A 26,885-nucleotide genomic window follows, 5' to 3' on the forward strand; every position below is an offset into this window, starting at 1 on the left:
TTAATGTGGAAAGATACTTTTCTCTCAGATGTTTAAGCATACATTTTTATTCCTACTTAAAATGAAGTTGAGCTCACTCTCCTGACATGTCCATTAAGACTAGTGACTGCTGGTGGTATTTCTACTTTGCAATCTGCAGCTACTCAGAAGATGTCACACTCTTTCTTAGGCTTGGCTGCATCTGATAATTGGTCTAGCTAATCCCTAAATGGAGAAAAAACTGTGCAGACAGTGCAATAGCTGCAGAGCAGCAGGACTAGGAGAACTTGGCATAAAAAAGGCTTCCCAAGCAAGAATTCTTTGTTCTTTATTTTTCTGAGGGTAAAAGCCCAGGGGATTTTTTTACCAATCTAAGGAGCTTCTCAGAAGTTTTATGCTTCCCCTGACAGGCAATTGGCTGCAGCTTCCATCAGCACACTCTGCACATTGGTTGTAGAGGTTCTTGAGGATGGCTTTAATAATTTCTGCAATTAAGAGAGATATGGATAAATATATTGTATTTGGTTCAAGTAGAGCTCTACTATTGTCCATGTAAGATACAGACAAACTTTGCGTGTGTTTGTATGTGAGTAATCCTTAATATTTCTTAATGTCCTTTATGCTCTCTTTTTCTCACATCCTTTTCAACTTGTTCAGTTTTTTCCCAAACCTGATATCTTTGAAATCATTAATGTAGTTGAAAAATGTAATATAATGTAATAATATGTTTGTAATATATTGTATATTGCATATTGTAATAAGTCTATATAATGTGTAGTAGGATTTTATTTGTACTTAATATTAGGGTTTAGTTTTACACACAAAGTTTTAAAGGCTACAAGTTTAAGGCAGAGGCTTTCAATATCTATACTTCTGTCCGTTTATCTTGGACATTACCTTGTCAAACAATGTGGTTGTCTTCATATGAGTTACTGTGATATATTGCCCACACCAAGTTCTTCTTACTGCCTTTCTTGCCTTCTATTTTTGACTTTTTTAAGTAAGTGATGTCTTTATTATACAGTCTGGCCTGCAAGGATTTATATTGCATAGGACTTCCTGTGGCTTCCATAACAAAATCCAAGGTCTGAATTTCACAGTTAGGGTCTACAATATATGGGTGGAAAACAGAGTGAGAGCTAAAGACAAGGAAAATTGCCAATGGAATACCCAAGCTTTCATCTAAAACTCTGCCTTTCCACAGCTTAGATACCCTACTCATCAGAGAGGCACCTACACTTCCTCAATACTTAAAGTTCTCAATCTTCTCTTGCAGTGATGCATTTAAGTTATGTTCTTGCAAAGTCTATGTAATTCTTTCCTTCAAAACCCTGTCTGGAAGTGGCATAATTTGCATTTAGAAAAAAAAAAAAAAATCTTATTGGAGACATTTTGCACTAAATTGTTTAGGAGTTTAGCATATTTTTCACACTTATTAAATGCCATTTGACCCAATATATACATAAACATTGGAAAACAGATTATCTCCCTGTTTCCTGTGTGTAGATGAGTCCTTTTTGTACCAAGACACACAACAGCATTCACACTTCGCTCCTTTCTGGATCCCAAATAATCCTGCTTTTGAGCATAGGGAAAGACACTCAATAGAAAGCTCAGAGGTGACAGTACCTTGAGGCTTTATTGATAATGGTTAGAGCAGTGTCTAGAAGTTGATCTGGAATGCAGCGTGGCCACTCTGTTCAATTATTTTAATCTTCTTGGCTGAGGTGATGCTTTATTTTCTTGCCTTTGCTGGGGTCAAATATAGAAAGATGGAAAAGATGGGACCGTCCAGCCTTGGTTTTTTTCTCATTGGTGTCTTCGAGTGCTGTGTTTTATGTGTACAGCTGCATTAACAGTAAAGCCTTCTAAAAAGAGGGTTCTGCCCAGTCCTCAGCCATAAACAGGCTTATATGGGATTTCTGTTTGCAGCTCATGTGCAGAACATCCACAGGAGTTCCCTCCTGTTGCTAGGAAATGCTGTATGTGGTACACAGGGTACAGGCACCTGTTCATCAATTCAAATTATTTCGGTTTAGGTTTGTTTCAAAATATTCTTATATAGCTTTGGTGGGCTTAACAATCCATCTTACAGTCATGTATGCTGAAGCTAAACAGTAATTTTAAATGTTATACTTTGCTTATGCATGAATAATAGTATTAGTTCAGTATTAATAATAGTAGATCTCAGATGACATAGATGTATTTCTGTAATTTCTGAAATAGCGATATGCTAGTAGTGTTTGAAAATTTCTGTTAACTGTTTAGAAGGACAGAAAAAAATGCCTTTGCATTTAACAGAGAATCAATTCTTGCCACTGCTCCCAAAGCAAAAGATGTTTTTCACTTTGCTACTTAGGTCATATTTTCAAAGTGAATAGAACATTACCTTCCTGTGATGATTCCCCAGAGGTTTCAGCAGCATATTTTCAAAGGAATAAGATTTGTGGAGGGACTTAGAACAACCTCAGTGGCTAATTATGTTTTAATTTTTACAACTTTTTTCTTTAGCCTTTCTCTGCAGATCAGAGCAAATGTGCAAGGACCTCCCAGTGCCTTGAGGACCACTCTCTTTCCTGGAGATCTCACAAAACTGAATTTTGAACTTTGAATTAAAGGGTTGAGGTCTCTATTGATCTACCCTTCATGTGTTCAGTACTCCTCCTGTGTGGATTTGTGAACTGCACTGCTACCTTCCAGAAACTGACATTTCTCATGTTGAAACTCTCATGTTGCAGAACTAAAGGATGCTGAATGAACTCAAAAAGACTCCTGCAAGCAGGAAAGCAATGCAGTGGATTGTATTCATTTAGTGCTTCAGCATAAAGACTGGTACATACTCAGTATAAAATGTATACAGATATATATACACAAATAGATATATAGGTAGGTGTGTATGTCATAAAACTAAATAAAACAGGACTGGGGCAAGGGCTGGATCACCCATATGTATCACTTATCCATAGCAAAGTCACTGAGGTTGCTGCAGCTTTCTCAGACCTTGTCTAAGCCCAGTCTGAAAACAGCGTGTGCCAGGGATTCTTCCTAACACAGTTTGGCTGCTGCCCTTTGGAGAATATGCAGCTGTCCAAGACCAGACTGGTCATGCCATTTGGCCTCAGAACTACAAAATAAATGTTATACCCCTTACTCCGATACAGACTTTTCTTGGTATATTCAAGTTTGAAGCCTGAAATTTAGGAGAGTCCAAGGAGGCTCACCCACCTTGACAACATACAGCATTTGGTATGAAAATATAAAAATTAAGCAACTAACTGCTTTATTTGTTCTCTTTTCAGGTAATTGAAATTGCTTAGGTGCAGATTTGTTGGTTCACAAACGAACCATGGTCAAGTGGAAGATCTTTAATTCTCATTATGCTGGGTGCCTCCAGTCTTCACTACCATCTTCCTCCTATTCCAACTCCTAGCTCCAGGCTTAACGTTTTGCTTGAAAAATCTCACTTACTGAGGTTTCATCATCAATAAAACTCCAACACTTTGATTTTCAAAACATTTGACATCCCCACTTACGATCCTATCGGGACTCTCTGGGTGTTGAGCTAGGGTGCAGAGGAACACAGGTTTAGGATTTAGTTCTGTGTGCCCTTTAGGGCAGCCAGAAACAGGTCAGCTTCTGAATAAAGAGACATCAAATAAGCAAGAAACAGACTCGTTAGCAAATACCTTCAAATGGCTTTATGGAAAAAAAGAAAAATTTCAAAGGTTTATTCCACACGGGAGTAAATATAATGTATACTGAAAAAGATTTCCTCACTGGCCTATATGACCTTGATCCCACAGGGAAAAGTAACAGTAAAAAAGAAAGCTATAACCTCAATTTAAAAAAAAAAAAAAAGCCATCATTATTACTCTTGCCTTAGTTTCCATTTTTATTACACAAAGGTACATACCTGATTAAAAAAAAATAGCAAAACTCATCTTTTTTCCAATTTAAATCACTGTGGTTTATAAACTTGTGATTGTCATGGAGTTACTTTACCTTTAAGGGAGTTGGAGTTGCTGGGAAGTGCTTGGAGTCTTTTCTCCTGACCAATTATTGGTCATTGCTGGGAACTGACAGCAGTTTAGGCCATTGAAAAGTGGGATCAACTTGTGAACCCTACCTTAAAGTGTAAAACCAGAGCTCTCTGGGTTCTCTTTGTTTCCTGGCTGTGAAGGGTAACCGAGCTCCAGGCCTCCCATTCCCTGCCCAGGCCATGCGGCCGGGCGGGGATGGGGCCGGGCCTGCCCCGTCTCACGGCCTGGAGATGGGGGGGCCTGGGGAAGGTTTTCCTCGGGCCCGGGCCGGGCCGAGCCGATCTCTGGCTTGGCTGCAGGTTTTGCTGTAACTAATTCACTAGAAACTGCCCAGTGAAGAAAGAGAGAGGCCCTGGACTTGCAGCGGGTTGGAGCAGCGACTACACGCTCCAGAGCAGCCATGAGGAACTTCCCATCGCAGACGGCTCCAGCTCCTGTTCAGCAGAGATCACTGAACCATCTACAAAAGCCTGGGCAAGATTTTAACTCTTTCATTACCCAGATGAGACTTGCGGATTAATCTTTTTATCCAGAGAGAGAGAGAGAGAGAGATCAACATGAAAAGAGACTTTATAAACTACCAGTGACAGGAAAGAAAAGAAGCTTCAGGAAAGATAGAGAATTAAGAAGATGCTTTAATTAAGCTGAAATATCTCCCTGTTAAAACTATGGAGATGGACAATGAAGACCTGAAAAGAACTCCTTTAATTCATGATACAGTATCTAGAGAGGAATAAAGTGTTCAAAGTGTAAATTTGAGTAAAAAGTAGAGTAATTATGGTATAGTGAAGTGCTGGGAGATTTGAAGCCTTGAGAGGCAATGAGAAAACTGTTGAGAGATTTGAAGCCTTGAGAGGCAATGAGAAAACTGTTGAGAGATTTGAAGCCCTGAGAGGCCATGAGAAAACTGTTTTCTGGTGAAGCTCACAGAAACAGATGAAGAAGACTTTTTTTGCCTTTGAATAACTTATCCTTAAAAATGCTATCTCTAGACTCATGGCCCATACACACTTCAGAGTGATGTGAAAATGGGAGGAGTGGGCTCTGATAACAGCAGCTCTGGGCAGCTAACATTAGAGCAACGGAAAACTATAACAAAAATAGTTTTCTTGCGAGAAACTCCATAAATTAACAAGAAGAAACTTATGTTTCTCTACAAAGACTGGTGAAAAGACTGTAGCAAGACTTGGGACTGTTTTAACCATCAAAGTTCCAAAGTTTTTGTCTCTGTTGTCATGTGAACAAGGGAATAGTGGGTAGATAGGAGATGATAAGGTTTTTCTGGATGTTTATTCTGTTGTTCTTATTATTGTAATTTGTCAATAAACTTTCTTTTTTTTCCCTTTCAAGTTTTATGCCTGTTTTGTTCTTGTTCTAATCCATATCTCACAGCAAGAAATAAGTAATTTTCTTAGTTATTGGTTTAAAACCACGACAGTGATAAATAAAACCAGCAAATTCACACCTTCACAATATTTTGATTGCCTCAGACCATTTTAACAAGAAACATTTAGAGATGTCCTTGAAGGGGCATCAAAGCCCCTTAAAGTGCAGTTATTTGGTAGCTCAAGTCCAGGGCTGACAGGCAGGACCTGCTGCTTTCTGCCTTCAGGTGTCACATCAAGCTGGACAAACCACAGTGAAAGTTATTACCCAGACTTGATGAAGTACTTAATCCCTTTTCTGAAAGTGAAGATAACAGTTGATGTAATCTCTCATGAAATAAGCTAAATTACTGTTCTATGAGTAGGGTATGCTACAAACAATTCTATCTGCTTTGTGTTTAAATGATGAAGCAAGGAAACAGTATTGTACAATAGTTAATGCTTACTATCTTCTGCAACAGGACTTAATAACCATGAAAATAGAAAGTGATCTACCACTGAACTCAACCTTCATTTTATTAATTTTACTCTCCATTAAAAAGACTTGACTTTCATTTTGGAACACCAAGTTTCTTTCACATTAAATTCTCTCTAAACTGATATTTTGAGATCACACGGTCTGAGTTTAAAGCATACTTTAGTGCATATATACATATTTACCAGAATATAGAACTTTTTTATGTTGACCTATCTGGCAAAGGAAGCCCACCTGTAACCATACAAAACCATTTTGTTATTCCAGCACTTAATATAGAGCTGCCTGACTCTCTGATAGTAAAAGCTGTAGAACTTTATGCTATTGCAAAGTTACGATTTTCTTTTAATATTCTGCTTATCAATGGAACCAAATATTCTTCATTCTTTATGAACCAAAGACAATATATTAGATATAATACAATAATAATATAATAATAATATATTTGCATTCCAAATGTTTCTTACATTTTTTTCTCAGTCCTTTAGGACCATTTCCTTCCAGGATGTTCATGCTCATGGCTTCTGTGCAGCTCTGGCCCATGCAATGCTGTAGAAATGTCACACTTTGGGACTATTTGCTCCAAAAGGCTTCCAGAAGCCAACTGCTTGGCACAGTAGAAATGTTTGGGTCCTGTCTGAAAGAAGAAAAATAGGAGAATTTTTTAAACATATTTCTCCTATTTTTTCTTCATCTTTGAAGGGACCTGTCCTTTCACATTTATCATCAGCAATCTCTAGTGGTGTTCTCCGGGCCCCGAGGGTGCTGGTCACTCTCATGGGTTCATTGTGGCACATGCCATCTTAGTGAGGGCTGGAGAAACAGAGTTTCTGGTGAGCATGGCCCTGGTCTCAGTATGTCACAGTGTGAGGTTGCCGGCAGCTGTGCTGACTGCCACTGCCTCCTTGGTCTTCCAGAGGACAGCCTTTGATCTGTTTAGGAACCTTGTTAACAGAGTATCTTGGAGGGCAGTCCTGAAGGGCAAAATGATTCCAGGAAGGTTGGACATTCTTCGAGAAGGAAATCCTAAAAGCAAAGGAACACTGTCCTCATGTGTCAGAAGGTGATTCAATGGAGATGAAGGCTGGCCTAGCTGAACAGAGGGCCTTGGTTTGAACTCAGGAGGGGAAAAATTAGAGATTATGACCTTTAGAAGAAGGGGTAGACAACTCCAAAGAACTACAAGGATATCATGAGGTTATGCATGGAGAAGATTAGAAGGGTCAAAGGCCATCTAGAACTGGCTACTACTGTAAAGACCAACAAATGTTGTAAATACATCAGCAACAAATCAAGGCCTAAGGAGAATCTCCATCATTTACTGATGCAAAGGGAAACACTGTGACAGAGAGTGAAGAAAAAGCTGAGGTTTAATGCTTTCTTTGCCTCAGTCTTTAATAATCAGACCAGTTGTCCTCAAGGTACCCAGTCCTCTGAACTAGAAAACAGGAAAGGGAAGCAGAAATAAACCCCTATAATTCAAGGAAGAAAGGTCAGAGGTCTGCTAGACCTCACACAAACATAAATTTATGGATCTGGATGGGATCCATCCACGTGTACTGAAGGAGATTATGAAAGTGCTCACCAAGCTGCGTATTATCACTAGTGGAGGCCTCAGCAGGGTGGAAGCACACAAACATGATGGCAATCTGCGGGAAGGGCTGGATGGCAGGTCAGGGAGACTTCAGGCCATCAGCCTGACCTCAGTGCTGGAGAAGGTTATGGGACAGATTATCTTGAGTGTGATGACATGGTGCATGCAGGAAACCTATGTGACTAGGCCCAGCCAGCACTGGTTTGTAAAAGGCAGCCCTGCCTCACCAACCTGATCTCTTTCTATTAAAAGTGTCCCACTTAGTGGATGATGGAGAGGTTGTTGATTTTGTTCTACCTGGACATTAGTGGACTTTGACAACATTTCCCATAACCTTCACCTGGAGAAACTGGCTGCTTGTGGCTTGGATGGATGTTCAGTTCACTGGGTTAAAAACTGGATGACCTGCCATGGGTTGGGGGCAGAGTGTCTGGGAAGCTGTCCAGTGGAAAAGGAGCTGGGGGTGCTGGTGACAGCAGCTGGACTTGAGCCAGGGTATGCCCAAGTGGCCAAGAAGGCCAATGGCATCCTGGCCTGGCTCAGCAATAGTGTGGCCAGCAGGAGCAGGGCAGGGATTGTCCCCCTGTCCTGGGCACTGGTGAGGCCACACCTCGAGAGCTGTGTCCAGTTCCGGGCTTCTCATAGCAAAAAGGATATTGAGGTGCTGATGTGCATCCAGAACAGGGCAACGGAGTTGGTGAGGGGTCTGGAACACAAGCCCTGTCACTGGGAGAAGTACACACTGGCTTAAATTGGTAGCAGATTATTAACCCCCTGCCTGATTTTTTGGGCCAAGAGTATGCCTCAGATTCCATGTATCCTATTGACATATCTGTAGCAGGACTGTGTAGGTGTCAAATTCAAGCATCTTTGGCATGTTATTAAGAAAGGTTAAAGCCACAAATACATTCTGCTTTTGATTCTTCAGGTAACTGAGAAAGAATTCCCTGCAGCAGCAATAAATGTTTCTATTTCAGCTGTAAACTAAAATGAGAACACTTTCCTTTTACTGTCCAGTTTCAAAGTATGTATTCAGACTTTGGGCTATTTACCCAAAAACTGTTAAAAATCTTCAATACCATGAGCTTTATGAAATGCTATCAGGGCACTCCCCAAGAGCAAAATCTAAAGATCAGAACAAAATACCTGAAGGAGAAGAATGCAGACTCTGCTATCTTATTTTCTGTTCTGCCAGACCCCGCACTGGAAAGCTCTTTTGTTTTCCAAATTTTCTTTGATTCAGATCTTCAGAAGGTAACACAGGGATCTTCAGGGGAGAGCAAGGTAGCTTGTGATGACATCCTCTAGTCTGTACATTGACTGGAGATGGTATGCTTCATCTGCCCCTAGTCAGGAGGTGGAAATCACTTGTGGGCTCATTTTTATTTTAGAATTTCCAGCTACGTCTTTTACTACTGCTTTTCCTCAGCCAAAAAAGACCTCGTGACATGATGAGCATCTGAAGAATAAGAGGGAGAAAACACATGTGTTGAGATAAAGAGTTTTATAGGAGAAAGAAAAGCTGTGAATGCAAGCAAAGCAAAACAAAGAACATTTGCTCACCACTTCCCGTGGGCATGTATATGTTCAGCCACCCCCAGTAAAGCACAGCTCTATCACATGTAACAGTGACTTGGGAACCGAAATGCCGTTACTCCAAAGGCTCCTTCTTTCCTCAGCTTTGTTGCGGAGTATAATGCCGTGTGGAATGGGATATCTCTGTGGTCAGCTGGGGTCATCTGCTGGATGTGTCTTTTCCCTAAATTCTTGTGCACTCACAGCCTTCTCACTGGAGAGTGGGGTGAGGAGCAGAAAAGGTCTCAGTGCTTGTGTGTAAGCCCTGCTTGACAATAGCTAAAACACTTTTCATAAAAAATTCAAAACATTGTCCCATGACAGCTGCTATGAAGAAAACTAACCCTATTCCAGCCAAACCCAGCGCACTGCTTTAGCGTGGGTGGTGGCAATGGAGCATGTTCAATGGGTGATGACAAGGTATTGCTAGAAAGATGTGGAATTTTCCTAGCTTATCAATTATTCAGTTTGGATCCAAGGACATAGGCAAGTGGTGGCATTCTGTTGATGAATAGCAATGTCAATTGGAGAGGTGGAATCCCTCCAAGGAAGACCTGCTGCTGGGCTGTAATTCTAGCTTTTACTCACAATGTGCAGGAGTTTTACTATGTCCACACACTTAGAGCAAGATCAGACCTGTGAGAACTTACCAAAACATGTTGGTCACCATATAGACAGTTCCGCAATGTCCTCCATAGTTGTTACTGGTAGTTAAGTCCTGGAAAGTTTCCACTTCCTTACCTGTACTAACAAATGTAAAACTCTTAAAAAAACCTGCAGAGTGACTGTATAGCACTGATGTAACAAGTGTGTATGTGTTTTAACTAAACTGACAAATATTCAGGTCATAATGCATGATGGAACAAGGGCTCATCTTAATGAGGGACAAGATGTACCAACTTTCATTAAAGAATTGACTTCATAACACTTTTCAGATTGAAAAGGATTTATTTTATCACAAGGCATCACGTTTATGTTTGTTTGGTAATTTTGCTTCAGAATTTATGTTTTTTTTCAATGGAGATCACATGAAGTTTTTGATGCATTTTCCAATAAGTAAGTGTTTGAGACAAAACTGAGTTACTTAATTAGACATAATTGCCTATTAGATACATCAATCCAGGTTAATCTAATTTGATTGCTTCATCTGGAGAAATAATCAAAAAATTAAAACAGTACATTTCAATTCTCTCTATAATTGGTAATAAGATCTTGCTTACTTATATGATCCAGCAACTCTCTTCTGCAATAACAGAGATTTATTGAACTTACTGGAAATATGTACACTTGTAGCAAACTTAGGAAGACTGATCCTTCACTGACTCAAACTAGCATAAATCAGAAGTAACCCTTTTACAGAGATCAATGGATCAATGGACTTTAAATAAGGGTAGGCTGTTATAAAGGGTTCCTGCCTGTCAGGTCTCCTATTGTTTTTACACATAAGTGACTATATTAATTGCCCTATGAAAACCTGGTGAAGTATTAAAATTGCCTAGAACCACAGCAACCCTACTGTTTAAATAATGTAGAACAGGAGCTGTGTCATGTCCATGTCCTTTATATCAGTACAACCACCAGAGAGAGTGTTATGTTTTTCAGAGACTGGAAGGACACTTTTACCTGTGCAAATATAGACAACTAAAGTTCATTGAGAAAATATTATTTGAGCAAAAGATAAATTTTATTATAGATTATTATGCATTAAATTGTGTTTGACTGCACTTAATGCCTTGTTTCAAATTCTGTACAAAGAAGGAGAAAAAATACCATCTGATACTGGAAGAAACTGTCAGTGCATTGCTTCTTTAGAGGAAATTTTAAATGAAAATATAGTAATAAATTTAGTTTTCTGTGGCATTCATTTTAGTTAGATTGTTGCAGGTCATCATGGAGACCTACAAATTTTCTGGGCATTTTTGACTACCTCCCATAATTGTCAACCTGTCAACATTAACTTACTGGTTACAATTAGGTGTAAAGATAATATAAGGACTGTTATGTGTTGAAATTGTAAGAGTTTTGAGCATGTGAAATGATAGGAAACAATCAAGTTTCCACAAAGTTTTAGAAACCCTTGTTAAAATACATTTGGAGTAAATCCAGCTAGGAATCTTATGAGGCCTGGTCATTGGAGACTTCAGTGTCCTTGGTAATATTTCTGCAAGTAGTACCTTTAAGACAGTTGAATTGTATGTCTTTTAGCAAATTGAAAAAAAATACACAGATTTCAAAGATATTTTTATTTAAAAGGATTCAACCACAGCTACCACCTGGCCCTGTTTAAATGGAAATGCTTCTATTATAGCTAGGCATTCTGTTTTCCCAGTCCTCTGAATCCAAGATGTTCCTGAACATCTAAATCAAGGAACCAAGGTCTATATCCCACACTAATCAAGAGTATACCATGAGTTCTAACTTTTTATAGAATTCTGGCAGATGCCTTCTAGTATCAAGTCCATCCTTCTATGTCCAGTTTTAAACAACTCCTCTCCTCATCTGACCTTCTCACAGAATCCCCAAAGTCTACCTGTTTTCTATGATTGTATATGAATCTTCTTATAAGCCACTTTCTTTGCTTTTCCCTTCTCTATAAAAACAAAAACACTTTCTTACTACATAAAGCACTTAAATGTCTGTGAATAGTGTTTCTGTATGTTACAGCTAGGAGCTAGAGGAAGATATTAGATATTTGTCCACATTTGTGGGGTTTTTAAATAAAATTCCATCCGCATCTGATGCAGACTATGGAGTTACTAATTTGGTGATTTTATTTGCTTCTATAAAACAAGACAAAGACTTCATGTTCAGTCTCTGGATTATTGTTCTCTGTTCCCTGGTGATGTTTCCCTTTCTCTCCTGTCTTCAAGTTCAGACACTAGCTCTTACTTTTAGCATGCTCTCTTTATTAGGTATTTCTTAGGTTTTCTTTATATATCATTAAAAATAAACAGTTCCAAGAATAAAAAATGTCTGGAAACGCTGGTCCAATTGAATCAGCTGACAACCAGAATAAAGTATTTACAGTGTCAATTGTCACTGGTAATGCAATTCAGCCTGTTCTTGACTATGCTGGAATGATGTCAAAAAGATTAAAGGTCTTGGTCCTGGTAGGAGATAGTTTCATTGCAGCAGAGTTGCAATGTTGCAATGTAAAGAGGTTATTTTCTATCTCCCAGTTAGTATTTCCTGCATTTCTCGATTATTTCTTCTATTACTTCTAAGGAACCACATGAAAAATTCTGACCTTTTTAACAAGTGGCTTCAGTTTTCCTTCTCACATCAGATGAAGTGGTGATCAGCACTTTTCTGAATGTAACATTGAAGTTTAACATCAGTTTAGAGCAGATATGATTTCTGAGAATTAAAGATAATATTGGATCCTTGTTGATACACAATTTTTGCTTATAATCAGTCTCAGATATAGTAATGCAAATGATAGGTCTTACATGACTGCATACCAAGCACAGGTGATTCATCCTTGTAAAAAGTTAATATATTTGTAGCTTTTTGTCTTACACTGAGAAATTACATTGCAAAATGATCACCTAAACTCTAAGAAAATTGTCCTTCTTGTGAAAGAATTAGTGAAATTAAAAGGAAAAAAAGTCAGTTAAAATTTCAACAGTATAATCAAGGTACAATTCAGTATAATCTTGTACCATCAGTACTATGACAAACAAGGGTTGTCTGGGCACACAAATTGCAGTTTTGAGTATAGTTAGAAAGAAAGCTGCCTTTTGGGCTAGAAAAGTTAATTGCAATCACTGGAAAGCATACTGGGAATAAAGTGGTCACTCTCTATTCTGCTGCTCAGAAGGCAAGTTATCAGGACAGAATAAAAGTAGATATGAAACAGGAGTATTGTATAATGAATGAAAGGAATCCAAAAAGCATTGACAGAACACAGCTTGGTAACTAGCTTTTTAGAGCTTGCCAGAGTCTCCCATAATGATGATGATAATGTCCCATTTAAGCTGTTTCCCTAGAGTGTGTCAGGACCTAAATGTAAGCATGCTGCATTTTTCCTCAGAAGAAGAAAAGGAACTTTTATACCTGCAAATGCTGCCCTTTTGGAACACGAAATGTCTAGTCAAAGCATATAGTTTGCACTTTGTGAGTGGTTATGCTAATTCCCTCCTTTCTGTTCCACTTACCTTCCCCAGCCCTAAATTTTAGTAAAATTTCCTCACAAGAAGGAAAACCCTTCTTGAACTGCATACAGTATTAATAAAGGCTTCTTATCTAGTTACTTGAGGACTGCTTGAAGCAGGAATCTGATTTATAAAGTATTAACTTTATTTGCTGATATTGGTAGGCTATAATCTTTGTCACTCTTTATAAAATTATCTGCAGTTCTAATTCCAGTGCTGAAAAGGATAGAAACTATAGTCTGCATTAATTTTTTTGCAGTTAAATGATGTAAATCCCAAAGTGGATTAATTTACAAATAATGAATTCTGGCATGATTCCATATTTCAGGAAGTTTCCTTTATTGATCTTAGAATTTGATTGAGTGTATGAATACAGGATACAATCCCAGCTTTTGCATGATGTGCATTAATACCTCCTTTTATGTGGACATATAGCTGGCCATCAACACTGGGGCAGGTTTTGAATGTTAGAATAAACATTTGGGAGGGTTTGTTGTTAGTTTTTGGGTTTGGTTCCTTTTCCCTATTTGGGACCAGAGCGTGTATTATAGACCTTTTACTGTATTAGTAGCACCACAGCATAGCTTTTCTTCAGCCTGCTTATAGGCTTTAATTTAATATTTATTTCCCACATCACAGACAGAAGAGATTGCCGAGATTGCCTCTTCCCTCAGAAAAATAAAAAAATAATGAGTTTAAATTCTAAATCTCCTTATTCTGGACTAGTTAATTGAATATTCTCTACAAGTTCTGGGAAATAAGAGATTACACCCTGGGGTGGTGGTGTTGAGCTTTGAGGGGAGCTTGTAGAAGTCAAAAGGTTGCTGCACATGTCACATCTGCAGTGTAATCTGTGATATCTCTCTAATCTAGCTGTTAGACCTGAATGAGACTGGTATAAACAAGGTGACAAAGTAATTACCTCTAGCTTCCAGTCCAGCCATTAGAAGCCTGATCTTGCTCTTTTGAATAACTCTGTGTTTACTGATGAGCCCAGTCAAACCTTGGGGTTACCTGCTTGCATCAAGGGACATCTGTACCAACTGACTTGGGCTGGCTCTCTTCACTACTGTCCCAAAATTTAAAGTCATATTCATGTTTTGGTCTGCAGCACACTGTTCAAACAGCAGAATCTGTCTTCTGGGCTTCCCTCTAGGGCCCATTTTAAACCCCAAATCCTCTGTTTGCTACAGTTTTTTATCTAATCTGCTAGATTATAGCATGCTGAAACATTGACTTCCAGTTTTTAAATTGCATCAATGATGACATGTTCCCAGTATTGCTGTTGATAATTTAACTTCAGAAGCTTTATGATGTTTTCTGTGTATGGAACAAGCTAACCACACATAGAATGTGCTCCTCCCTTCAGTATGAGAGCTTTCAGGTTGTTGTGTCATTATAGTGACCAGTTCAGGGAACTCTGTCACTTTATTTCATGTAGGAGGTTGAGGTCTGATATGCTCGGTTTGAGCAAATGTTACAGCATGTATGTTGTTGCCAGAAAAGCGTGTATGTTATATCAGAAAAAACTCTTAATATTTTTATAAGATTAAAATTTTAAATCTAAGATTTTAAAATTAAAAATATGTAATTTTAAAGTTCACCAAGGCTCTGACAAATATAATTTCTCTGAATATCAGTACAATTGAGAAAGACTATTTCCTTATTCTGATAGTAAACAGTAGTTTTACTGTTGGACATTAAGTAGGAGGAGAAATTAGAAATCTCCTATGTTCTGTCTTAAACAGCACAATTGACCCTTCCCAGCCATTTTAGCTTATATTCATCCTCCTGAATGTAGTGCTCTGTTTCAAGTTCTGTTATTGCTGCTGGAGGACTGAAAATGATTGATACATGTTTGAAAAATCCAATTACTTTGGAAAAATTTAAATCACAAACCTGCCTTTAGTTTCTATAAAGCAAACAGATATTTTAAAGTCAGTATCTTAAAACCAAAAGACATACTTTCCCAAATTCCTTTCTATTATATAGCTGTTTCTGACAGCAACTAGGTTTCATTCAATTGGATTTTTCAGTGTCAGCACTTAGCAGTATATAATATGTGTTTCAATGGCAAATCAATGATAATGTCAGTGCTTTCTTCAGAGTTCTCTAGATTCATGCGTGAAGAAGAAAGATAATGACTTGGGAAACATTTCTATTATGAGTTCACCATTTCTTGTTCATTCATATTAATTTGGAATCTAATGATACAGTCAGTTACAGTGCAGGTTAACATACTTATTCTGAAAAGATCTTTTGAGATGCTTGAGAAAGTAAAGGATCAATTATTTTCTTCGCTATAACATACTTCAAACTAATTTTAGACTGTAGGTTATCTTCAACCCTGTGTTATTCGTGGAATGGTACATGCTTATTTTAATCTGAACTTCTGCAACAAGTTTGTCTTTATATTTAAAAGAAAAACAAACTCCTCAAAAGAAGACACCCTGTCCTGTTTCCTTTTGTGAATGGCCTCTATTTGAAATCACTAAACAAAGCAGTTTATGGGATTCCATCTGTTACGTCTTTTAGTAAAAAGCTCTGGTGTGATTTTCAAAAGCCCATACCAATGTTTTATCCCTATTCCATGGATCCTTCCACTGGCTTCAGACATCAGGTGTGTACATGAAGAATTTCTGCTGTCCTACTTTTTGGTCTTCTTCCTGAAATCAGTTCCCAAGTGTTTTGAGATGAAAGCCTTGCATGGGAACCACTAATTTAAATGGAAAATGCCACTGTATTGGTTCCATTAGAACCTATAAAATCCTATAAAATCAAACAATAGAGATTCAGGTATTTTTGCATAAAATTTAGATCTTCACAACTTTTGCCTTCTCCTAGAGTAAAACCATTTGACACATCTGTTTCTGTCCATCCCCCTGCCCCAATTCTTCCAAAGATCGCAAATGTCTTCAGCTTTTTAACTACTCAGTGAATTCTAATTCTACCTAATATCTACCAATCTCAACTAATTACGGTATGGCTGAAATTCTGTCTACACATCACTGGGAATACCTCTGAGCAGGATCCTCAAAGCTCCTGAGTTCAAGTCAGTTAGGGGAAAAACAAATCTCCCTGCATTCAGTCCCACTTTACTCATCAGATGGTGCTTGGAGAAATCACCTGATGTGGGATGATCAATCCTCTCTCTCCTTCTGAAAGGAGCAAATCTTTGACAAAAGATTTCTTGTTTTAGAGCCATTCCATACAACCAATAGTGCTTGAATCAGAAGGATCATATTTATCTGCTGTGGAACCTGCTCAATTTTGCCCAGACTAAATCCCATGGGGATTCTGTTGACCTTTACACTAATTTAGCTTTTTTCTCCTGCCCTAAAAATCAGTTTTATTCAACCTTGATAAGAATTGGCCTCTCTGGGACAGGAAAGGGAGATGGAAAACTGACTGATTTATGCTTGAGGTGGAAGTCCTTCCCAAAAGCTTTCTGTACAATGGAAGGGTTTGAAACCTTCATCTTTCGTCCTTTTCCTCCAAGGGTTCTCATGTTTAAGTCAACCTCCAAGCAAAGAAAGCTGCTTTCCCTGCCTCAGTAGTATTGTTTGTCTAAGAAATGGGTGGCAGGGAATGACTGTACCTAAATGCCAGACACCACACAGGTGGTGTAACATCTTTAGAGCTGTTGTAACTGCTATCTGACTCCTTCCTCACCAAAAGTACCCAAACAAATATTAATATAGTTTTAAAAACTGACACTGAAGTTCACATCTGACATGTGGGAGAAAATCCATAATAAACATAAAAGCTCAATAAGTTTTACTTAATTTTGTTTATTGTATCTATGACAAAACCATTTTGTCTTTCAGTTTTCTGGCCAAAAATGCAACAATCATCAAATTAGCTTTTCAGAATACCTTTCTGTAACTACATTATTTAATAAGAAATGACTGGCCAAAATGTCATTTGATTCAGTATGTGTTAAGAATACAAATCATAGGAGAATATATTTACTGTATCAGAATATATGAAGTAGCTAATTTGGTATTTTCACTGCTTTATCTGTGCAGTTTAATATCCATGAAATGAGAAGACTTCTAACAGTTAATTATATAGAAGTCTGGCAGCTGGAAAATGTATTAATGCATTGTTTAGCAAAAGAAGTACTATTCCATCAGTCTCTTTTCCTCCGTACAGGTCATTATCTTTAAAACTAGCCCCTCAGAACTCAGAGAATATATTACAGAGTAGCTGAATGAAAATTAAAGTTGGGGTTTTTTTTGTTTGGTTGTTGTTTTTTTTTTGGTTTTTTTTTTAGTTTGTTTGTTTGTTTTGGTTATTTACTTCAGAGTGCTTGCAAATCCTTAGGTCTTTTTTTTTGTAGAATTTTGGCCAGACATAGCAGTCCTATTAAACATGAGCTATAGATTAGGTAAACCATTCTGAATAATAGCTATTTGCTCCTTTGCTTGTGTGAGTTGTTCCTAGTCTTTCAGAAGATCTCTTCTCCATCTTTAATCAATGCTGAAGTAGCACAAATTTAAATATTAAGGTCCTGTTTTTCATCAAATTAATGAGCAATGAGGTCTAGACTTTTTGTACTTATTTTCTTCTTTGCACTGATAGTAGATGGCTTAATGGAATTGGATGAACGCATTTTTAGAATAGAAAAAGGATTCTAAGATATTATGCTTTCTTTTTTTCTTCTTTTTGTTTCGCTGTCTGCCTCTTAGAACAGACTTTTTGTTTTTCAGGATATTCACCAACACTTTTGACTTTACCAGTGCCCAAACAGTTCCCAGTTTTGATTTCATACTCCTTTTGTACAGGTCAAAACCGTGTGCTAATTACCTTTCTTCTGCCTAAAGCATAACCATGGTCTCTCTGTGTTAGTGATATTAATTTTTTGTTCTAGTGTAGTCTTTGTTTTAATTAAATGCAGATTGGATCTTTTACATCTAGTCTCCATTCTTTGACAGTAATATTTCTGTCAGGCTAAAGGGCAAATACCATTCCTCTCATCTGTGAGCTGACATCTGACACTTTGGCAGTACTAGAAGGTATCTATTTTACCACTACATTCCTATGTGAAAATAGGAGGCTTAAGTGCATGCTGGGACACAAACACAGCATACAAGAGGAGCCCATGACTATGGATTCAGTTACTGATTCTTTGGTGGTAATGATGTGCTTATGCTGTCATCTCCTAGCTCTTCTGACACCCCTATTTTAAAATTATAACAGTTTTTTATAAGGAACTGTGAAAAAACTTTTCAAAGATCAATATTTACTTTTATAGGAATTATAACGCATGGTCTGTGCAATTGTAATCTCTGCAGAAATGTGATGATCACCCCACATATCAAGAAAGTCCTATCTCAGTGTGAAGCTTCTATGCCATGAAAGAAGAAAATATATTCCAGCAGTGCATTAATACTGGCAACTAATACCTCTCATGCAAAACAGTTATTATATCTACATATGAAAATAAATCCTCAATACAGCTTCTGAGAAGCTAGGAAAATCCTACTGTCTTATATTTGTGTTCTTATTCTAGATTTGCCTAGTGACTCAAGAAGTAAACAGAACTAGAATTTCCTCCAATACTTTAATACTCCTGGAGATATTTGGGATTTCAACTTGTTCTGTCTTTCTATGAATTACACATCAAGGAACTACACATCTGTGACTTGTGAATGACTCCATATTGACAGTACATGTAACATATTAATAGGTTACACAGGTTAACAAAGTCAATGGGTTACACAGGTTAAGACTTCATTAAAAAAAGTGTGAGTCATCAAAGGAGGTTATTTGTTCACAGTGTAAAGAGCAAAAAGAAATTAAAACCAGAAATACAGCTAGCATGTATTTCTCGATAAGAAAATATGTACTTTAGTTTTTCAAGCTATTTTACATTTACCATGTGATTTAATGCACTTAAGTTTAAACTCGAAATGACATTAAACATATTTCTTATTATTTTTGTTAATTCTAGCAGTTATGGCTGTCCTTTGATTTATCTCAGGTATAAAACCATAACAGAGATATTGGAATATTAACAGGTATTGGAGACATTAAAATCAGGTTATATGAGTGATTGAACATACATTCAAACTATGTGACAACAACTACTTTCTTGATCACTTTATTTAGATCAGGATGAATTTCTCCACTTGTGCCCTGAATTATAATTTTTAAAAATAATAATTTTCCTAATGAAGCAGGAGCATGCAATTTTCTTTTCCAGTTTTATATTAAAGTAAATCCTGATAAGAAGGCACCAATAAAAACATAAACTGCCTGTGACAGGAGTTTAAAAAAGTCATTGAAGCAGAATGAAATAAGAAAGAGTTGGGCTTCTTATGCTGAACAGTCAATACAGGAGCTGAATCAGTAAAGAATAAAAAGTTATTAACACATAGTAATATGATATAAATGGAAGAATCCTTTGAAATGGAAATACAAAGTAAAAGAAAAAATGCTAAAATATGCAGTAAGGAGCAGTTTGTTCTAATGTTGTGTTCAGATAATGATCCCTAATCAGATGCTGTATGTTATTTAATATTCTTTGTACCTACCAAGATATACAAAATCATCATAATAAAAAGAAAGTAAGATTCTAGTTAAAAGAAGCTTATCTATCTTGCAGTACTTATATTTCTGTTCCCTTTCTCAAAGTGAAATTGAATTTATTAAATTTCAAAGACTGCCTTAAGGTTTGATAAAAACTAGCTAGAAAGCAAGGTTTCTATCTCTTAAAAATATGATTTTGGCATTTTGCAAGTAATTCTAGTACAAACTGCAAAGAATGAAAACTGGCAAAATAGTCAACAACGATGACAAAATATATAAAAATGTCTTAACCATGAAATATTCTATAGCTGAGTTTTGTTGAAATAGATATATTCAATGAAGTATCTAGACTGAGGAACCTGAATTTTCCCATGGCAAAAAACGTTATTGAAAAGTTTCCAACTCCTACAGTTTCTCATTAAGGAATATACTGGTTCTAGTGAGTTTTGTGCATCACAAAACTTTTATAGGGATTAATATATTATAGGGAAAATTATGTTTAGTTCTGAGCAATTGGTACAATTTTTGACAGCAGTATTTCAAAACACATAACTGAGTTTTAGTTAACAAATATTCTACCAGCAGTGTTTCTTGAATATGTTACATTCCTATAAACACTGTTAGCAGTAGCTCTGGTAGTCTGAAATGTGCCAGAAGTGGAATGTTTGAAGCTCACTGCTTTCAGATGGAAAAATCCAACATCTGTCTCTTCCAGTTTATTTAACTCTGTGTAGAAGCATATACTTCTTGAATGCCAAACAGGACAGAGCACACTGAGTGACTTGCTCTGGTTCTGAGTAAATTCCTGTAAAACCTCTCTCTGAGTTTTTAGCATTAATCAGATAGGTTGAGACAGCTGAGCTGGGAGAGCTGTAGTTGATCGGAAAGGAGAGGAGAAGGCTTCAGGGGCACCTCATTGCAGCTTTTCAGAATTTAAAGGAAACTTACAAAAATTAGGGAGAGGCACTATTTATATGGGACATTATATAGTGACAGAACAATGGTGGTAATGTAGTTTTAAACTGATAAAAAAGGAGGTTTAGATTAGGTATTGTGAAGAAATTCTTTGCTCAGAGGGTGGTGAAGCACCTGAACAAAATAGCTGGAGAGGTTGTGGATGGCACCATTCCTGGAAGTGTTTAAGGCCAAGCTGGATGGCACCATGAGCAATCTGGTCTAGCAAGTGGCATCCCTGTGCATGATGGAAGGGTTGGAACTGCGCGCTCTTTATGGTCCCTTCAAATCCTAATTATTCTACCATTGTATTCTATGGTTCCATCAATGGTTAGCCAGTCCTACCTCTGCCTTTTATTCTTTTTTTCACCACAGCACCTCTCCAAGACCAAAAGAGTTGTGACCCAACAATTCAAAGGAGAGTTGAAGTGAGACTCCAGCCAGAGTGCTACCAAACAGATTGATATGAGAAGGCTGCACATTGGAAACAGCAGAAAATCTAACTAAATACCTTAAAAGTCCTTTTGTTTTAGTGGCATATTGTGTAAGTGTTTTCTGAGCAAAAGAAAGAACCAGGTTGGGGCACTGATAGTAGGTAAAAATATGACGGCCAATATAAGAATTCTCAGGTTATGATGGTTCCACTGCCAGGTTCAGGGTGCAGTAATCCAAGCAGCTGAACTTACTCAGCTGAGGGGTCAGCAAGGAGGTGGAAAGTGCAATAGCAAAACATAGAATTAAATTTCTAACTGGAGGTTAATGGTTCCCACTAGTAAGCATTGGTAGGAAAAGTATGATGAAAATCAAAAGAGATTTTTCTTGTCACATCTCAATTCTGACACAGAAGATACAAAAATAATGAACTGAAACAAGGGTTTCTGCTCTGTACACTCAAAAATTTGTGGTTGATTAAGCAAACAAAATGTGATTATCATGGAATGTCAAATCATATCTCCCAGGGAAATGTTAAGTGACACAGAACTGGGTCCAGTGACACAAAAAGAGAGGTGTTATGCAGCAGAGTAATATGTCGACAGTAGAGCAACCGTACTAAAAATGAAAGAGCTAATTCACAAAACATAATCTAAATTTTAAGATAAAAGATAGCCTGTGAAATGCTACAGTACAGTAATGATTTTACACAGTTAATACTGATGATTTCCAACTTATCTAGAAATCTTTCCATATTTTTGAATTTTGAAATGAAAACAAAATTTCTCAAATATGATTGTGTATTTGCATTCATTTTGCTGGATTTGATTGATAGGAAAAAGCATGGCTTTCAATGACAGAGAGAACATACAGGTTTTCAAAATGTTACCTGACAGCTAGGGTTATAATTTCTGGTTTTCTGTCAACTTTAAAGATTAAAAATCTTAAGCACCAGACGAAAAAAGCACATATGCCAGGTGGTCAATTTATTTCCATTTGCAAGCCAGAGGTGGCATTTAGCTTTAGAGCCTCAGGAGCAACCAACAGAGGAACAGAGGTAAAAAGAGTAAGCAGTACAAAGATGAGAAATCAGCATTACCAACAAATAATGTAGCTCCTGCTACAGATGAAATCTTTTTCCTTTCCAGAAGAAAAACCTTCTTTTTGTGTTTTATATAGGTTATTTGTATCAATTTGTCAATGTTCAACCATCAGTATGGCCCCTTACACTACATCTATTTTTTGACTTGTCAAGGCAATGTTTATGTCAAAGACAATATATTTTTTCCATTAAAATCTCAGCAACTTGGATTTTTACAAAAAAGTTTTCCATCAGGGATTTCTAAAACAGATGGGCAGAAGTAGGAAGGTGCAAAGGTTCTTCCGTAGTTGACTTAAGAATCTTAGTCACAGATTCAATTCTTCTCTTGCTCTGTATTTAGAGCTCTAACAATAATTTTTTTTTTAAAGCAGATTTTGAATGCTGAGAAATCATTTATCTAGAGTTTCGAAACAAGAATCCTCTGTGCATTACCTGCCAACTATCTTACTTTTAATATATTATCTTTCATCCTAAGTCAAACAGATATGACTTTTTGGAATTTCTAATAACTTAATGATAATTCAATTCTAACTATTAAAATGATTGCAAATGCTCTCAAATAGCTGTTTTGTGTCTCTCCTTATCATGTGTTAGTCTGATAGGACAGCCCAAATTTAAGCACCAATCACGCAAATCCCACAGAGCTAAAGAAAAACTCACTTTTTTTTTTTTTTCTCTGTAGGAAACAGAATATCTAAGAATGGTTTGGACTTCAGCATGAGGAGAATGATGAATGTCAGTGTTTTGAACCAGGTTGCCAAGTCAAGATTTCCTCAAAGAGAGTATCTTGCTGTCAGATCCCTTCTGATTTCTCAAGTTTATCCCTTTGAACATATCATCCAACATTAAAATGGAACGATATCATATAAAGAAACGCAATTATCCAAATAAATTATTTTTAAACAATTTAGGTAGGTCATAAACTTCCAGCTGTCTGCAAAAGTCAGTGGAAACAAAAACCCACTTTATTTTTCCAATACAGTATATAAACTCTTTGAGGCAGATATAATTTTTTAGAACGTTTACATTTTCAATGCCTTCTAGGACACAGTGCTATTTTTAGAAGAATTCAGTCATACACTGGTTTCACTGGGATACAAAACAGACTGTCAGAGTGCTGTAAGAAAGCTTATACAGAAACAATAATTCATCTGTTAAAATACTGGTATACCACACCCATCAGAATTCTTCTTCCATCAGCTGCATGTTTTCTTTTCACAAAGCGTCCCACATACTTATTATGTAAACATATTTTATTAGGTACATAGAGATGCAAATAATCTCTTTGCACGTTAGCAGTAAATGTTACAGAATAGTAGTTCATATTAAAGTATCACCTTTCTGCTTACAAAACATTTTTACTCTAGGGACAGTTAAAGCAGAAAGTCTGTACAATGCATGTATGAAGGAAACCCTGCATTTTCAGGTCTAATGAAGGGAATTCCACTGCTACATCAACAGCTTTCATAATCCTGAACACACCATGTCCTACTGTAAGCCTGTCTGGGATGGTTCTATGCACTGATACAGACATTTTAGCTGAAGTCAGTTGTTACCTTGGGCTGCACTTGAAATTGTAAAGCATCCTGAGAACAATTGCTGTGAAGCAGGGTCCTATTCTCTAAAGTTAATAGAATTATACTGTATAAATAAAAGGATTACCAGAATCACCACTGATTTTCCCAAGCTCATACCTGGTTAGAAATGAGCTAATAGGAATGAAACATTCCTCTGCCTGCTTCTATTCTCAGTTTGTCCACAAGACATTTGTCAAGAAAATAATTCCATTGTTTTGAAATATCAGATTGATGTACTGGAGGCTAAAATTTGCACAGAAAAGTTTATTGCTGCTGTGCCAGCATGCTGTGAAATTTTGTAAGAAGCAAGTTGGCTGCATTGCTTGCAGAGCTCACTGTCAATACAGATGAGATAATGTCTCAAATAGGCTTGTCAGTTTTAAAGATGCAATTTCTTCCTGCAACTGTTCCAGATTTTTCTGAATGGCCACGCAGGGCCTTCAAAAATGTTTTCTATGTAATATGTTCCTCTTCTTATCCTCGACACAAAAATATCTTCACAATAAAACTTCTACTTCTGGCTTTTAAGTTTGTTTGCTTGTATTATTTCATAGGAAAGCATTTTAAAACAGACACATGGGTATAGATAATAGCATTTTTTATGGATAAGAAAATAAGCATTTGGAAGTGGGAAAAATATATTGGACTGCTTTTACCCAAATCACAGTTAAGGTAAATGCTAAACATGCATCAGGCTTCTGGGAACCTGACCTGTTGGAGTCTGGCTTGTTTAGTGCTGATGTAATCCTTTTCCAAGCAGTAGAACCTATTAACATGAGCTCTGCCTTGCATCAACGATGTCTGCATTAATTCCAGTTATTTGGAAACACAATTAGAGTTGTCTGTCTGGAAATAGAGGTAAATGTATTTTCAGTGTATGCATATTCATTCGATCTCCTACAAAATGATGTAAAAAATCTCTTTATGGCCATTGTCTGGCAGTAAAGGAGTTGCTTATAGGACCACTTCTTCAATCTCAAACACAAAACATGCTTCTCAGCCTATTAAATGCAAGTACCCATACAGCTCAGAAACAGGCAGACGCCTCAGAACGAAAGTTTCATGCTGGGCGATCAGCAGAGCCCCTTCACATTTCAGAAGCTGAGTGGAGGCTGCTCCTTGGTGCAAAGCTCAGTCGGGAGACCTCACTGAGCAGGAGTGCTGGAACACTTTCCTGCTTCTCTTTCTTTGTGTCCACAGGAAGACTTGTTGCATTGTATTCAGAGTCTCTTGTTCCTATTAATGCATATGCTTTTTCAAATTAATTTAGTGACTCCAAATCTAATTTATTTAATCTGAAGCAGCTGATGCCAAATGAGATTTTGATTTAGTATCAACAGAGGCAGTATCAAACCCCTCTCTTGAACACAGCATTTGAACAGGCACATAGAAGGGCAAAAACACTTTTCAGATTGAATTCTGCTGTAAATCCACAGCAGTACAATGCAACTCCTAGCCCACCATAGAAGGAAGGATGTGTTCTTCCTTGATAGTTTTCACCAATGATGAAAATGGATGTCTGCACGTGGCATTATGAACTCTAGAATACAAACACTGACTGCTTCTTTTTTGAAGAGTTTATAAACTTTGAAAACTCAATTTCTTGAGCTCTCTGTAGACACAGGGCATCTCACTTTAATCTAGTAGTTCTACAGAGCAGCATTTGAGGAAGCCTTTCTGGGAATGCAGAGACCTGCTTCTCATGTCTGCTGGTGTTGACTTTGTGCTGCTGAGACACCTCTTGGAGCCAGGCTTGTAGATCTAGCCCTGCAGAAGTGGTTCACAGTAGACATTAATAATTTGTGCCTTTCCTGTGTTAGGAGTTTTCTGCTACCTCAGAGAAGATAACCTATACCAAGATCAATAGTGGGACAAATGAAGAAAATGCATTTGAGCTCAGAACGGGTTGTACAAGAAGTGTACAAAAGAAACTTTGGGGCCATGGGTTAATTCATCCAAACAGACTGAGTATTACTATCCTTAGAATGTACATCAGACATGCTGGGGAGGAGAGAATACTCTAGCTATGTATTCAGATTTTTTTTCAGAAAAAACTCTAAAATTTTGTTGTGTGGAAATATGTGAAAATAAAAAACTGAGGTGTAGATCAGAGAGTTCAATCTGTAAGAACCTGAAATATTTAATTGTTAAACCTGCCCTGTGCCACTTGAATGCTACTTACCAAAGACATTACCTAGGCACAGCCACTCAATAGGCAGTGAAGCTGTTTATTCTTCAGAAGGTTCTTTTGCACCAGCTGCAGCAGCAGCTATAGCAGAATGTGTCATACTTTAACAATATAGGCAAAATATAGAAAAAATTTTGAAACACCTTTGCATGTATAGCAGAAAATAACATAAATTATTGGATTGTATTCCTATTTTCCTACTTTTTTTCTCTAATCATAAAAATGAGATACTAATAGTCTGGTGCTATTTGTTTTAAGAATTAATCTTTACTGACTACAATAAAAATATATTTATCTTTCAAGTGATAATTCTTGAATTAATAGGCTCTTTCCTAGAAGAGCTTCTAATAATTGGGAGAGAAGGATTTCTTGACTCAGGCACAAGAATGATGCAGGTCTTTGTGATAAGGAAGTAAATGTTACAGAAATTATCAAAACTAGAGGTTTTAAAAGACAGAAGTGAAGATAGGAAGTACATTCTTTGCACAGATACTCAAGAATTGAACTCTTCACCCAAATCAGTAAAGTAGTTTAGACTGACCAAATGAGACATTCTGCCTCTTTACAACAATGTGTTAAAAATTACTTTCAACATTGAAGTTTAATACTGAGAAATTTTGAGATAAAGTATGTTATTTGTGTCCAAAACCACAATGTCCAGCTTTTCCAGGTGTTATGGATCTAGGGAAAGCATTAGACAAGCCCTGCCTCAGGTTTTTTGGCAGCAGCCTAAATTTAAGTGACACACACCAAAACTTCCCTGGCTCACAAGTTCTTAAAGATGGCAAATCAGGTCTATTAGAAAATGAGATTTATTGAATAGACAGAAGATGAACAGACAATAGGCCTTAAACTGTTAAACTGTGTAGTATTTACTTACTACACAGATTAAAACA

General features: G+C 37.1%; 1 long non-coding RNA gene across 1 annotated transcript; it reads right to left on the reverse strand.

Moving 5' to 3' along the window:
- Positions 1-291: 291 nt before the first annotated feature.
- Positions 292-5,280, reverse strand: LOC147648502 (uncharacterized). The gene is made up of 2 exons (XR_015280595.1): positions 877-5,280; positions 292-464 (listed from the first exon to the last, which is right to left on the reverse strand). It is a non-coding gene; the product is annotated as an uncharacterized LOC147648502 (long non-coding RNA).
- Between the last annotated feature and the right edge of the window lie 21,605 nt (positions 5,281-26,885).

Source organism: Cyanistes caeruleus, chromosome Z (genome assembly GCF_971803275.1).
Source record: "Cyanistes caeruleus chromosome Z, bCyaCae1.hap1.1, whole genome shotgun sequence".
Lineage (NCBI taxonomy): Eukaryota > Metazoa > Chordata > Aves > Passeriformes > Paridae > Cyanistes > Cyanistes caeruleus.